Consider the following 14,126-nt stretch of genomic DNA (forward strand, 5'->3'; position numbering starts at 1 on the left):
TTTGTTTATGTTATTTACACTGGAGAGTTTGAGGCGGTGTATACACCTGTTGTGTTAAGTCGGGGTGTGAATGTTAATTTATTATTTATGTAAGGTGGGGTGGGAGGGGTTTGGGGGGTTGCTTTTTTAGATTGTGTTTTGTACTTAACCCTGTTGGGTTCTTTTTTCTTTCTCATTTTGTTAGTGATATTTTATGAAAACCTTTAATAAAAAATGTTTAATTTTAAAAAAATGATTCTACAGTTGCCTATATTGAAACCTCTGCGCTCAAATCACTTTCTCAAAACCTAGTCCTCAGGTTGTTGAATCCTTCTGCTACCACTTAGTCTGCCTCTGCCTGTAAGCATCGCAGAACACTTTATTAAATGAACCGTATAAATGCAACTTGTTATTTTTGTTTTAAGTAGTGCAATTCCTCCACACATCCATGCCCAATTATCCTTTATCCAAACTTCTCTTTCAGCTACTTAATGTTCCAACAGGGTACGCTTTTAAACTAGGCTGAAGCGAAATTTTGTCTCAATGCCCAGGAAAGATGGAAAAGTCCTCAACTATTAAGAGCACTTCATTAACTTCATAATAATAATCTTTATTGTCACAAGGAGGCTTACATTAACACTGCAATGAAGTTACTGTGGACAGCCCCTAGTCACCACATTCCGGCACCTGTTCAGGTACACAGAGGGTGAATTTAGAATGTCCGAATTACCTATCAGCACGTCTTTCAGGATTTGTGGGAGGAAACCGGAGCACCCGGAGGAAACCCACGCAGACACAGGGAGAACGTGCAGACTCCGCACAGACAGTGACCCAAACCGGGAATCGAACCTGGGACCCTGGACCTGTGAAGCAAGTGCTAACCACTGTGCTAATATGCCACCCTATTTCACATTTCTCCGCATTGAACTTCATCTGACACCTGTCTGCCCATTCCACCAACTTGCCTATGTCCTTTTGAAATCCTCTTCATAGTTCACAACCCTACCGAATGTTGCACTCATCCATAAACTTTGAAATCTTGTCCTGCACATCAAGGCCCAGGTCAACACTGACCCCTGGGGAACTCCACTACAAACCTTCCTTCAACCTGAAAACATCCATTAACCTCCACTCTCTGCTTCCTGTCACTGGGCCAATTCCATATCCAGTTGCTACTGCCCCTTCTCTGGAGCTTGTTAACTTTGCCCAAAATATGTTGTGTGACACTGGGGTCAAGCGCCTTTTTGGGAGTAAGTGTGCAGTGCGATCTGTTGAAAGATGGATCAAATTGAAAGCATCCCTTCACCAGTTTAAAAAGGCGGGGTCACAAACCACGACCAGTTCCCCATTCACTCGGGGCTGCTTTTGAAGAGTTGGAGCATCTCTGATGGCAATCGCTATAGGGGTCGCTGCAGTTCTGTCTCAGCTTCATCACATGGCTCAAGCTGGTGGTTAGTGTCAGAGTTTGAGTCCTGACTTAAAGATGAGTGAGTGCGCCAGCTGTAAGCTGAATAAATGATTGCTCGCCTTGAACGCTTAAAGAGCATTGCGATTTCCCCCCCCCCCCCCCCAACCCAACCTTACTTGAGAAGCGACATTATGCGATGCAATATATGTGTTGGAACCAATGCCGGACAATGCTGCTGTTGCATTAGGAATATTCGCTTCAGGGAAACCGACAGGCACATGACACAGAAATCCAGAAGCAATAGCTCACTTTTCCAAGGTTTCTTTTTCTGAGTGAGTATCCTATTCAGCAATCGTTTATGCATTGCACAGTTTCCTAGCAATAAGACCAACCGTTTTGAATTGAGCCTGAACAGAGAGGCGAAGTTTTTGTTTTAACCTGTTCACCCTTGTCTTCATGTTATAAAGACTAGTTAATTCCATGGCGTGTGTCGGTGAACTGTTCGGGGGGGGGGGAGGTGGAATGTCGCCAGGTAGCTGATCCAAACATTAACTCTTCACTCTTATTTCTCTCGCGCGTGTGTTTGCATTAGACAGGGCGAGATGTGCTGTGCATGTTTTTGGGGGGGGAGGCGGGGGAGGAGTATGTACATAGAAAACGTCCCGATGCTGTGATGAGATGCATATGTAAAAGCAGTAGAATTTTTTTTTTCAAATTGCATTGTTGCGTTGAACATTTTAGATTAGAAATCGGAGAGGATTTGTTTTGGGCAAATATGTAACGTGACCTCAATGAACGCTGTAAAATAAGCCCCCACCCCACTCTGGTCACTAGGTTACAGTGAGCACCCAGATGATTTAAGATGCCATCAGCCAGCAAGCATTTCTCTCCAGTGTTTTGCTGAAATCAGAAGATGTCGCTCGAACTTCAAACTGTCAAAATTGTCTTGTCTTTAGGATCTTAATAAAACTGGTGCAATCGCACTATCTCGACAATTCTCCGCGTTTTTTTTCATCTGCAGCTGTTGCCTGCTGGTGCATTGTTCCACTTCCACCTCCCATGTTTCTTCAGTGAATTTGTTCATTTGCCTATTTATAACCAGACCTAAAACAAACGATCAGGTGTTCACTATTGCAAAAATATTTTCCGCTTCTGTACAATTGAATCGGTTTTCCCAATCAAATCATTCAGTTTCAGTAATTTTGAGGTCTGGAAATAGAAAAACGTAGCTCGCGCGCGAGGAAAAAGATTAGACCCCAAAAAACAGGCCTTTCGGCCCAACTGGGCCATGTGGGTGTTTATGCTGAAAGTAACTTGCTCCCATCCTACTTAATCCTATCTACAAAAGCATACCCCTTTCTCCTTCGTGCACTTAACTTCGCTTCTCCTCAACCCATCTACCCCATGTGACGGCAAATTCTAACTTCTCTCTTTCAAACTGCTTTGTAATTTTAGAGATTTTTTAAAAATTGGGGTTCCCCCCCACCCATCTCGGAGTTGTCTGTACTAAAGAAGAGGCCAAGCCTATTCTAGGAGTTCAAACAAATGGCTGAAGCAAAATATGTTTCCTGATTTAGGTGACCAGAAGATAAGAAAGCATGTCAGTTTGAGGAGAGCGGGGATTGTCCATTGTGTTTTTCACCCTGGAAGATTAGTCAAGTTGTTTTTTTATGTCAGTTTCAGGATTATGTAAGTTATACACGGAGACTGTTAAACCCACTTTGCCAACCATGGGTTACATCAGAGCAAGAAAATGAAGGGCAGAGTTCAGTCCATGAATATCTGGGAATAAACCATACAGGTGGAAATTAAATAGCTGTATAATGCTCACCCCAGCAGGAAAGAAAATTGTGACAACTGTGAGAATCTGAATGTGGACTTCAACTGGTATGTATCTGAAAAATGCTGAGAAGATTAGTGTCCAGGGATTTGCAGGTTAGGTGGGATTACGGGGATGGAGTGGGCCAAGGTAAGCTGCTCTTTCAGAGGTTCGGTGCAGTCTCGATGGGCCAAATGGCCTCCTGCCCTGTAGGGATTCTATGGTTACGGAAATAATTATGTTTCGGCTCAATTGTGAGAACAAGAACACAGAAATATTCTCTGAAAACATCAAACGGAGAAAGACAGATGAGAAGCTGGGGGAAAACTGAACTATTTGGGAACTTTACGGCTTGAACTAATGGCATAATTTTCTGGTGTATAAAACGCTTTTGTCTGAAATTCCATCTTCGTTATTTAAGCAGGGGCATTAATTCATTGAAAAATAAATGTGGTGAATGTTTTTAACACTAAGCTAGTTTGCATTTATTAATTATATCCTCACTTATTGATTTTGAGATGCCCTCACATTATATGGTGTCATATAAAGGCACATCCTTCCAAATCACATCCTATAGTTTCATCGTATCTCTACTTTATGCATTGCCAATTTATACTTTTTGTGGAGTTTAATTTGTTACGGCATGTCACACTTGTAAGATAAAAATATACTTATTCAAGATGTGTACACTCTTTAATTGGAGGCTGTTGGCCTAATTCATTCCTTCTCTCGATCTCCCTTGTCCACTTTCTTCTATGGCCTACTTGTAGGTCACTTCCAGTATAGCTCGGAGGTAATTATCAAGAAGCAGACAAGAGTGAAGACACTGTTAATGGTGGTGCCGTGTTGCCAGTCTCCAATGTGTTACTATAGTGATGTGCTACATTGAAGGCAGAATGGATTTTAGGACCTACAACAGGAATTGGTGCTAAATATGTAACACTGAATAAAATATTTTTCTTTCCAGAATTTTAGGAAACCTTAAATCAAAAAATCATTTAAAAATCCAGACTTCACTGCTGTATGTTAGAAATTACTGTTGGTGGTATTAACAAATGAACAATTAACAATTTTGGACAAAATTCCGCTCTTTGCCGAATTACATTTTAAATCAGTTGGTGTCTTCATTATAATACTGGAATTAAAAGTCAAGTCCAAATCTTCAAGTATTTTTACAAAATCGCCCACAATAATTCTGGGATGGGATTTATTTTGATTACTGTTCATTTATTTTTTTTAAAATTGAAGCTTTTTGTTCATACATTGAAAAACATTTATGTAAAACTAGAAATTAATACAACCATACAGTGTAAGCAAGATGTTTTCCTGTAACAAAATGTATCTTAAAGTCAAAATTTGAAATCACTTTACATTAGTATAACGTAATGGAAAAAATGATGCATTGTTGCTTTCATAGTGAGAACATACAAACATATGTATGACAATACGAATTGGGAGCAGGAGTAGGCCACTCTCCTCTCGAGCCTGCTGCATCATTCAGAAAGGTCACGGCTGATCTGATTGTAACTACAACCGCACGTTCCTGCCTATCCCCGGCAACCTTTCACCCACTCGTTAATTAAGAATCTATCTGGATTTGCCTTAAAATATTCTGCGCCCACTGCCTTTTGAGGAAGAGAGTTCCAGAGACTCATGGCCCTCTTTTTTTTTTCTCTTTTTAAAAAATAAATTTAGATTACCTAATTATTTTTTCCAATTAAGGGGCAATTTAGTGTGGCCAATCCACCTACTCTGCACATTTTTGGGTTGTGGGAGCGAAACCCACGCAGACACGGGGAGAATGTGCAAACTCCACACGGACAGTGACCCAGAGCCGGGATCGAGCCTGGGACCTCAGCGCCGTGAGGCAGCTGTGCTAATCACTAGGCCACCGTGCTGCCCTACTCATGGCCCTCTTGAGAGAAAATGTTTCTCCTCCCCTCAATCTTAAATAAGCAACTCCTTATTTGAGAGAAGAACATTCTCCTCATCTCCATCTTAAACAAACAACCCCTTATTTTTAAACAGTGGTGACCCCAGTTCTAAATTCTCTGAAAAGAGAAATGCAGAGTTACTCATCACCACAAGTGTAGATCTTGTCAATTTCTAAAGTAATGTGAAGATACATTTTGATGGAATTTCAAAAAGCACAAGAAATTAATTTTAAGAATTCTATGTTGAAAGTCATCCATCTACTGGATTTGCATATCCTCCCTTGAAGATTATTTGTTAGTAAAATTTATACAGAACTTGAACCGCCGAAGAAAGCCACCAGCTTATTATTCCTGAGCTGCTGTTAGCCCTTTATCTGGAGTTCATTGATTCTAATTAAATTCCTGACTTTTCTGTCACTTTTATACTCTTTTCTTTCAAATACTTCTCGAGTCCCCTTTTTAAATTGAGCTATAATCCGTGCTTTTAAACCACTTGTAAAGATATGGAAATATTTCATTTTCTTAATTTTTGTCATTCACCGAACTCTATTTAGCTTCATCCAGATTACAAGAATCATACTTTTTATCCAGAAATGTAGTATGTGCAGCATTGTCTTTTTGATACATGCTGTTCCCTGCATTCCTATGGAAGAAGGGCTTCATTCTACTCGTGACAGCCACTCATTGATTGAAGTTTTGGATCATTAATGAGGAGATGTCATTTGGATCTGAGTTCACTCAAGGTTTAAGGTTCATGGGGCATAGGTTAGGAGTCTTTTAAACGAAAAGGTAATCTGTAGTCATACTGCAGATTTGAGTTGGCCTTATGAAGACCATAAGGAAGATCCGCAAACGCTCAGCGACATGTAAGAAAGCTAATTGCCATTTGAAGCTCTGTAGAGTTTACAATAATGTCTTCGTTAGGTTTCAGAAACAGCCAAGTTAAAGGAGTTGAAGAGTTGAATTGTGAGAAAACTGGATACAATCTTGTGTTCTTTCTCGTTCTTTAAAATCAACTGCTGTAGCATGGTATTTAGTATCTTGTTTCACAGAAAAAGTGCACGTCTCCTTAAAAAGAAGTGACCAGGTATCAGTGACAAAAAGCTACTGTTAAAATATTGGCTGAGTTTGAATGTTGTGATGAGTTAATGTTTGGTCTTTGTGAAAGTAGAAAAGTAGCTGATGCTTTGTTGCTTATGATTTCTTTTATTCTTGCATGGAATGTGGGCCAGCATTTGTTGCCATCCCTAATTGCCCTTGAGGGAGTAGTAAGTATCAGTCAGGCCTTTCTTAAAGTATATTAGCGATGGGTTTTTACAAAAATCGACAATGGTTTCATGCCCATTATTAGACTTTTAATTCCAGATTTGTTTAATTCATTCAAATTTCATCATATGCGATTCGAACCTGGGTCCCCCGAGCACTACCCTGGGTCTCTGGATTACTAGTTCCGTGACAATGCCATTATGCCACCACCTCAACTTTATGATATCAATTACATTTTGCTTTTGTAAAATAAGTAAGCAACCAGGTGGGGCAAACCAGAGACGGTGAATGAGTGCAATCAGCATTAAATCCAACGACGTGCAGGTTAGGTGGATTGGCCATGATAAATTGCCCTTGGTGTCCAAAAAGGTTAGGTGGGGTTACGGGGATAGGGTGGAGGCGTGGGCTTAAGTGGGGTGCTCTTTCCAAGGGCAGGTACAGACTCGATGGGCCGAATGCCCTCCTTCTGCACTGTAAATTCTATGATTCTAAATAAGATATAAACTTTCGGTTGGTTACAAAATGCAGATTATAGGCCATGTGATAATGAAAGAATCCAAAAACATGAGTTTACTTCAATTAGAATAATGATTATTTCACATTAGCTGAAGAAGTTGAAAATTGGATTATCTAAGTACTATGTTAAAGATCTGCTTAGTGTTAATTTCTGCCGCTGAAAACTAATGGCTACAACCATACAAACATTCAAACCTATGTTGAATGTTATCACCCAGCTGGTATGTGTTTTATGCTTCACATGTGCTTCTACCTATTTTAAGGAAGCCATCTCATTTCAGTTCCCTCTCAATGCCCAAGTTCTGTGCTGTCAAAACAATGTGTAAGAAACCAATAATGTTTGTGAAAATGAATTCCGAAGAATATATCAATAATCTTTGTTAGTGTCACAAGTAGGCTTATATTAACATTGCAATGAAGTTACTGTGAAAATCCTCTAGTCGCCACACTCCGGCGCCTGTTCAGGCACACTGAGGGAGAATTCAGAATGTCTAAATCATCTAACAGCACGTCTTTTGGGACTTGTGGAAGGAAACCGGAGCTCCCGGAGGAAACCCACGCAGACATGGGGAGAACGTGCAGACTCCGCACAGCCAGTGACCCAAATTGGGAATCAAATCTGAGTCCCTGGTGCTGTGAAGCAACAGTGCTAACCACTGTGCTACCATGCATAAATGATCAAAAAGGGTTGTTTAGATTTCCATAGCTGCTATAAAATGCATAAGTGTCAGTCTTCACTATCGTCTCCCAGAAAATGTTTTTTCAAAGAGAAATAAAAATCGTCTGGTTTTTTTCTCGGCATAAAATACTGAGTTTTATTGAGCAATTCACCTCTGTTAAGTATTCATTAAATTAATTGCATATGTGGCTGGTAGATTGCAGTGACAGGTCATTCTGGAGTATTAATCAATGAAAATATAGCAAACATTCTTACTTTTACACCAAATGTACTAGAATTCTTGGGTCTCCCTGTGTCTGTGTGGGTTTCCTCCGGGTGCTCTGGTTTCCTCCCACAAGACACGAAAGACGTGCTGTTAGGTGAATTGGACATTCTGAATTCTCCCTCGGTGTACCCGAACAGGCGCCGGAATGTCGTTTTTCACAATAACTTCATTACAGTGTTAATGTAAGCCTACTTGTGACAATAAAGATGATTTAATTTAAAAATTCTGTATCTATGATCATTATGAAGACTGATTCATAATTTTGTGCAGTTTAAATATGAATATCTAAAAACTGGTTGGAGTTCTGAAGCTCCAGGTTGTTAGCTTCACAAAAACTGGTTCCTGGTGTCTGGTCCACCATTGCAACTCACTAACTGGCGTGTAGTTGCTGCTTTTGGATGGTAGATGGGAGCTAAACCTGCCACTGAAAGAAGTCTTGCCCATTGTAGTCTTCAACGCCCTTTTACAAAATAAGTAACTTTATTGAAGCCTACTTGTGACAAGTGATTATTATTATCAGCTGTCAATTTCTGCCAGTCAACCTCTCTAGCACTAAAAATGAGCTAGTTCAGAAAGTACTCTCATTTCTTGAGGTTCTAATTGTTGTTCGAGCTTCTAAAAATATAAAAATTAAAGTTGGAAAAATATAACTCTTTTGTCAATTTAAATATATTTTTTTAAACTCCAATAATTAAGGGTCAGTTTACCTTGGCCAATCCACCTATCCTGCACATCTTTGGGTAATAGGGCTTCTCTCAACGCGCCAGCCCCGACGCAACATGGCGCGGGAGTTCAGGGGCCGGTGCTTAAGAAAATAGACCCAGGTAGCGAGAGGCTGACCCACCGATCAGTGGGCCCCAATCGCAAGCTAGGCCCCATCGGAGGCCCCCCCGACTTTGCGCGCAGAGTTCCCGCCGGCTGCGACCAGGTGTGGACGGCTCCGGTGGGATTCTGCCTTTTTAGAGCGGCCGCTGGGCTCATCTGGGCCGGAGAATTGGCGGCCTGGCCGCGTAGAGCGGCCCGCGAGCGGCGGCGGCTAAACGCGCCGGCGCCATTGGCGGCTATTCTCCGCAGCATGCCGGCGTCGGGGCGGCATGGTGCAGTTGCAGGGATTCACCGGCCCGGCGCAGGGCTGGGAGAATCCCGCCCCCTGAGTCATACAGCACAGAAAAGACCATTGGGTCCATCGCGTCTGCACTGGTCAGAAACAGCCACCTAACCCTCCATCTCCTATTTTTCTTCCTTTTTCTGATTTGAAACTTCATTCCCCCACTCTAGTATACACTTCCTTCTCTGTATCTAAGCTGTTCATTTCCCAGCCCTTCAGAGGAAAAAGGCCCAGAGTTCCTAAGGCAGGTGCACAGAGTTGGGATAATTCCTGGCTCATAGACACATACATGATACATAGAAGATAGGAGGAGGCCTTTTGGCCCTTCGAACCTGCTCTGCCATTTAACACGATCATGGCTGATCATTCAACTCAATAGCCTAATCCTGATTTCTCCTCATAACCGCTGATCGTATATGCCCCAAGTGCTATATCCAGCCGCCTCTTGAATATATTCAAAGTTTTAGCATCAACTACTTCCTGTGGTAATGGATTCCACAGGCTCACCACTCTTTGGGTGAAGAAATGTCTCCTCATCTCTGTCCGAAATGGTTTACGCTGAATCCTCAGACTGTGATCCCTGGTTCTGGACCCACCCACCAACGGGAACATCTACCCTGCATCTACCCTGTCTAGTCCTGTTAGAATTTTATAAGTCTCTATGAGATCCCCCCCTCATTCTTCTGAACTCCAGCGAGAACAATCCTAACCTAGTCAATCTCTCCTCATATGACAGTCCCGCCATCTCTGGAATCAGTCTGCTACACCTTTGCAGCACTCCCTCGAGAGCACGAACATCCTTCCTCAGAAAAGGAAACCAAAATTGCACACACTATTCTAGGTGTGACCTCACCAAGGTCCTGTATAATTGCAACTTCCCTGCTCCTGTACTCTAAACCTCTCGCAATGGAGGCCAACATACCATTAGCCTTCTTTACCACCTGCATACTTACCTTCAGTGACTGGTGCACAAGGGCACCAAGGTCCTGCTGCACACTCCACTTTCCCAATTTACAATTATTCAGGTAAAAATCTGCCTTCCTGTTTTTGCTTCCAAGTGAATAACCTCGCACTTATCCAAATTATACTGCTCTGTGCACCCGCCTTGGGTGAAGCAGCACCAATTGCCTGGATTTTCTTCTGTGAGGGTGAGTGCAAGCTCAAGTCAAGCCTGCACCCGCCGCCCCCCACCTCCCCACTCCAGGAAGGTGCCCGCTGTGTACTGAGGTGGGCATGATTAAAAGGTGATCTGTGCTCTGGGAGTTTGTCTTAGTTGTAATAGCAAGCCCTCAGTCACACAATCCTCATGCCCCCACCCACTGCCTTGGCCTCTTCTAGCCCCTGTGCCAACCCATGGACTCCCATGCACCACCCTTTACCCTTGCACTCTCCATGCCAGCTCACGCAGTATCCATCATGGGAAAACCTCAGGAGCTAAGTTGAGGTGAAATAAAATAAAGTTCTAAGAGCTACTACAGACTTCACTATATAAAAAAACATTGGTTTTGATAAAAGCCTATTCAATACATGTAAATTCCATCAAGTATTTAATCCCTTATACCAAATATTTGCATTCATAACCCCTCATCAGAGACAGTTAATCCATTTATAACCTTTTGGAGTTGTCAATCAACTGTGAACTGAATATAAACTTCCCACCCCGACTCCCACACTATCACTGATAATGATGAGCTTGTGGAAGCAGTCAAGCAGTAATAGTACTATTTCGAGAGCCATCAGGCCTATTATTTTTATTCTGTCAACCAATTGCTATTGAACTTGCTTGCATCTGGGCAGCACGGTGGCACAGTGGTTAGCACAGCTGCCTCATGGGTTCGATCCCGGCTCTGTCCGTGTGGAGTTTGCACATTCTCCCTGTGTTAAGTGTGTTTTGCCCCCACAACCCAAAGATGTGCAGGGTAGGTGGATTGGTCATGCTAAATTGCCCCTTAATTTGGAAAAAATGAACTGGGTACTCAAATTTATTTTAAAAAGCAATTGCTTGCACCAATTTTATTTCTCAACGCAACAGGTGGTAGTTTTTTTCTTAACAATTTAATGGACTGGGTATTTAAATAACTTGACAGTTCTATGGACCTTACTGACGTTTCAGTCACAGAGTTCAAATGTCCCTGCTGGGTTTGGGTTTCCCCTGTGTGTGAATCACGACCTGCCTCCTTCCCTTCCCTCCCCCACACCCCCAGCGAAAACAGAATCTGCCACAAATGTGGACAGGATCTCTTTACCCAGGGTCCCAGCACCATTTTGGATATGGCACAGAATCTCCATGATTCTGAAAATACAGGCCATGGAGTTGCTTTTCCTGTTCACTTGGCTCCCAGATGACCGGTTTTCCTTGCTGAAATGCTATCTTAAACTTTCAGCTATTTACCTTGCAAAACATTCTAACACCTATGTGCATTTAACTTATAAGAGACGTCATTCCGAGCAATATAGACGTCATTCCTCACAAATTATCGCTCATTATTAATATAGCTTGATTCACCACAAAATCCCCCAAAATCTGGCCATTTAGCTCATTTTAGCTACGCCAATTAGGAAAGATTTATATTTCTGAATTACCCGGATCCAACTGTTTCTTAAAGATTTTTCCACTAACTTGCTTAAAAATGCAATTCGGAAGTAAATCGCTTTTTTTAATATGAAGAGATCCCAAACAGAAATCCTAAAATTGGCCTTTTACTTCGTCAAAGCTTGAACCTGTGTTCCTTGTCCTACTGCAGGACAGTTACTTTTGTACCGTCTAGTGCAGGCATTTTCAAACTCGGGGGCGCGACCCGCGGGTGGGTCGCAGGCGGGTGTTGGGAGGGTCGTGGAGCCGTCTGTCGCGGCGCTCCCGATCGTGCAAATCTGCGCGCAACAGCCGCAGCAGCCGGCTGTTTAAAAACGCCGGCTGCAAGCGGCCTTGAAAATGGCCGCAAACATGTTTAAAAAAAAAAACAAATGTGACCGCACAGCGCATGCGTGCCAGATCATCGGCACGCATGCGCAACACGATCCGCATGCACACCGATGATCGGGCACACATATGCAGTGCGGCCGCTTTTTTGTTTAAACGGTCGCAGCTTTTTGTTTTACAAGTTCGGGGGGGGGGGGTTTATTCATTTATTTTATTCATTTAATTTTTATTTTTTTCATTTATTTTATTTTATTTTTTATTTTTTTTACAAGTTCGGGGGGCGGGGGTTTATTTGATAAAATTTTACCGGGAAAAAATGCAGAACTTTGGACAGATGGAGACTCCATACTTTCCGACACCGGAAGGCTTCACCTTCATCCAACAGGTTCCATTGGAGGAGCGTGTACGAGGGCCAAAGGGACCCAAAACCATTTCCTCCATTTTTGTCAGCAGCAAACAAGGTGAGAGAAAATGGTGGGTCGCGCAGGTCGGCCGGCGTGGGTCGCGAAGGTCGGCTGGCATGGGTCCCGAAGGTTGGCCGGTTGGTAAAAATGGGTCCCCGGAATAAAAGTTTGAAGAACACTGGTCCAGAGTACGTGCCTGGTTCCATTCCTATCTGTCTAATTATTGCCAGAGAGCCATCTGCAATGGCTTCTCTTCACACTCCTCGGTTGTTACCTCATAATGTCCACTAAAGGTCTAAACTTGACCCCCTCTTTCCCCCCCCCCCCCCCCCATCCTATTTTTCATCACCATGCTACCCTTCTGGTCTAAAAACACAGCATTAGTTTCAACATATACGCTCATGTCCCCAAACTCTACCTTAGCACCACCTCTCACAATTATCTCTAAATTGCCACACTGCCTGGCCAACATCCAGTGCTGGATGAACAGAAATGTCTTCCTATTAAATAATAGGAAGGCCAAAGCCATTAAAAAGCTCAATTTCTTAGCTACTAACTCTATCCCAGTCCCTGACTGAGAAAGAACTGGACTGTTCACAACCTTAGTATTATGGTTGACCAGAGAATGTGCTTCAAAACATGCACTCCATCACCTAAGACCACCTATTTCTACTTGTGTTACCTAGCCTGACCATCCCTGTCTCCGCTCATCTACTACCAAAACTTGGCAGGCCTTAATTCACCTCTAGGCTTGACTGTTGGCTGGCCTTTCACGTTCTACTCCTTTAAACCTGAGGTCATCCAAATTTCTTCTATATGTCCTAAATTGCAACAAGTCCTGTTTGCTTATCATCCCTGTGCTCACAGGCTCCTAGGTAAGATAAAATTTGCGGGCAGGTTTCTCCGTCCCGCCGCACCAGGGATAGCACGCCGTTGAGATTCTCCGTTTCGCCGGCTAATCAATGGGATTTTCCATTTTGGGGCAGTCCCAAGCCATCAGGAAACGGGCTGCCAGCAAAACGGAGAATCCCGACAGTGGTCAATTCAGCCCCTCTTTGTTTTCAAATCCTTGCCTCATCCAATCTCTGTAATCTCCTCCAGCCCCTCAATCCTCCCAAGAGATCTGTTTTCCTCCAATTCCAGCTTCCTGAGCAACCCTGTTTTTAATCACTCCACCACAAATGCTCAATTTCCTTCCTAAACCACTCCACTTCACTTTCTTCCCTTAAGATGCTCTTTAAAACCTACATCTTTGACCAAGCATTTGTTTATTTGACCTAATGTCTCCTTATGTCACTCGGGGCAGGAATTACTGGCTGTTCACGCCGGCAGGAAATTCCGGTCCCACGTCGACGCGTGGGACTTCCGGTGATGAGGGGTGCAGTCAACAGGACATCCCGTTGACAATGGCGGGACCAGTAGATCCGCTGGCTGGCTGTCTCGGGGTGGTCGATAAATCCCACTCTCAATGTCAAATTGTACCTTAACACCTGTGAGGCACCTTGCAAAGTTACATTGCAGCCGAGATTTTCCACACACCCTAACGCGTATTTCATGCCATTAGCCGGCAGCAGGATCTTCTGGTCCCATCGTTGTCAATAGGGTTTTCCGTTGAATGCACCCCTTGATGCTGTGAAACCCACTGTGTGGGTGCATTGCTGACAGGACTGGAAGGTCCCCCTGGCAAATTCCGGCCTGCGTAAACATCAGTTGTAGTTGCTGTTGTATGTTGTGTAGTCACCTCTGCAAGGTCTCCTCTCAATTGCCTCTTTCGAGGCTGATGAACCCAGTCTTGTGAGATATTCCTCAGCAAAATCTGGTGTTGTTT

At 43.1% G+C, this 14,126-nt stretch overlaps 1 protein-coding gene across 1 annotated transcript in view; it reads left to right on the top strand.

The window, feature by feature from the left end:
• The first annotated feature begins 1,562 nt into the window (after positions 1 to 1,562).
• The window catches only part of LOC140428444 (phosphoprotein associated with glycosphingolipid-enriched microdomains 1-like), a 163,638-nt gene continuing 151,074 nt past the window's right edge, over positions 1,563 to 14,126 (top strand). The window contains exon 1 of the mRNA XM_072514901.1: positions 1,563 to 1,719. The gene's annotated coding sequence lies outside the window, so the exon portion shown is untranslated. The remainder of the gene's footprint in view (positions 1,720 to 14,126) is intronic.

This window comes from Scyliorhinus torazame, chromosome 8, assembly GCF_047496885.1.
Source record: "Scyliorhinus torazame isolate Kashiwa2021f chromosome 8, sScyTor2.1, whole genome shotgun sequence".
In the NCBI taxonomy this organism is placed as follows: Eukaryota; Metazoa; Chordata; class Chondrichthyes; order Carcharhiniformes; family Scyliorhinidae; genus Scyliorhinus; species Scyliorhinus torazame.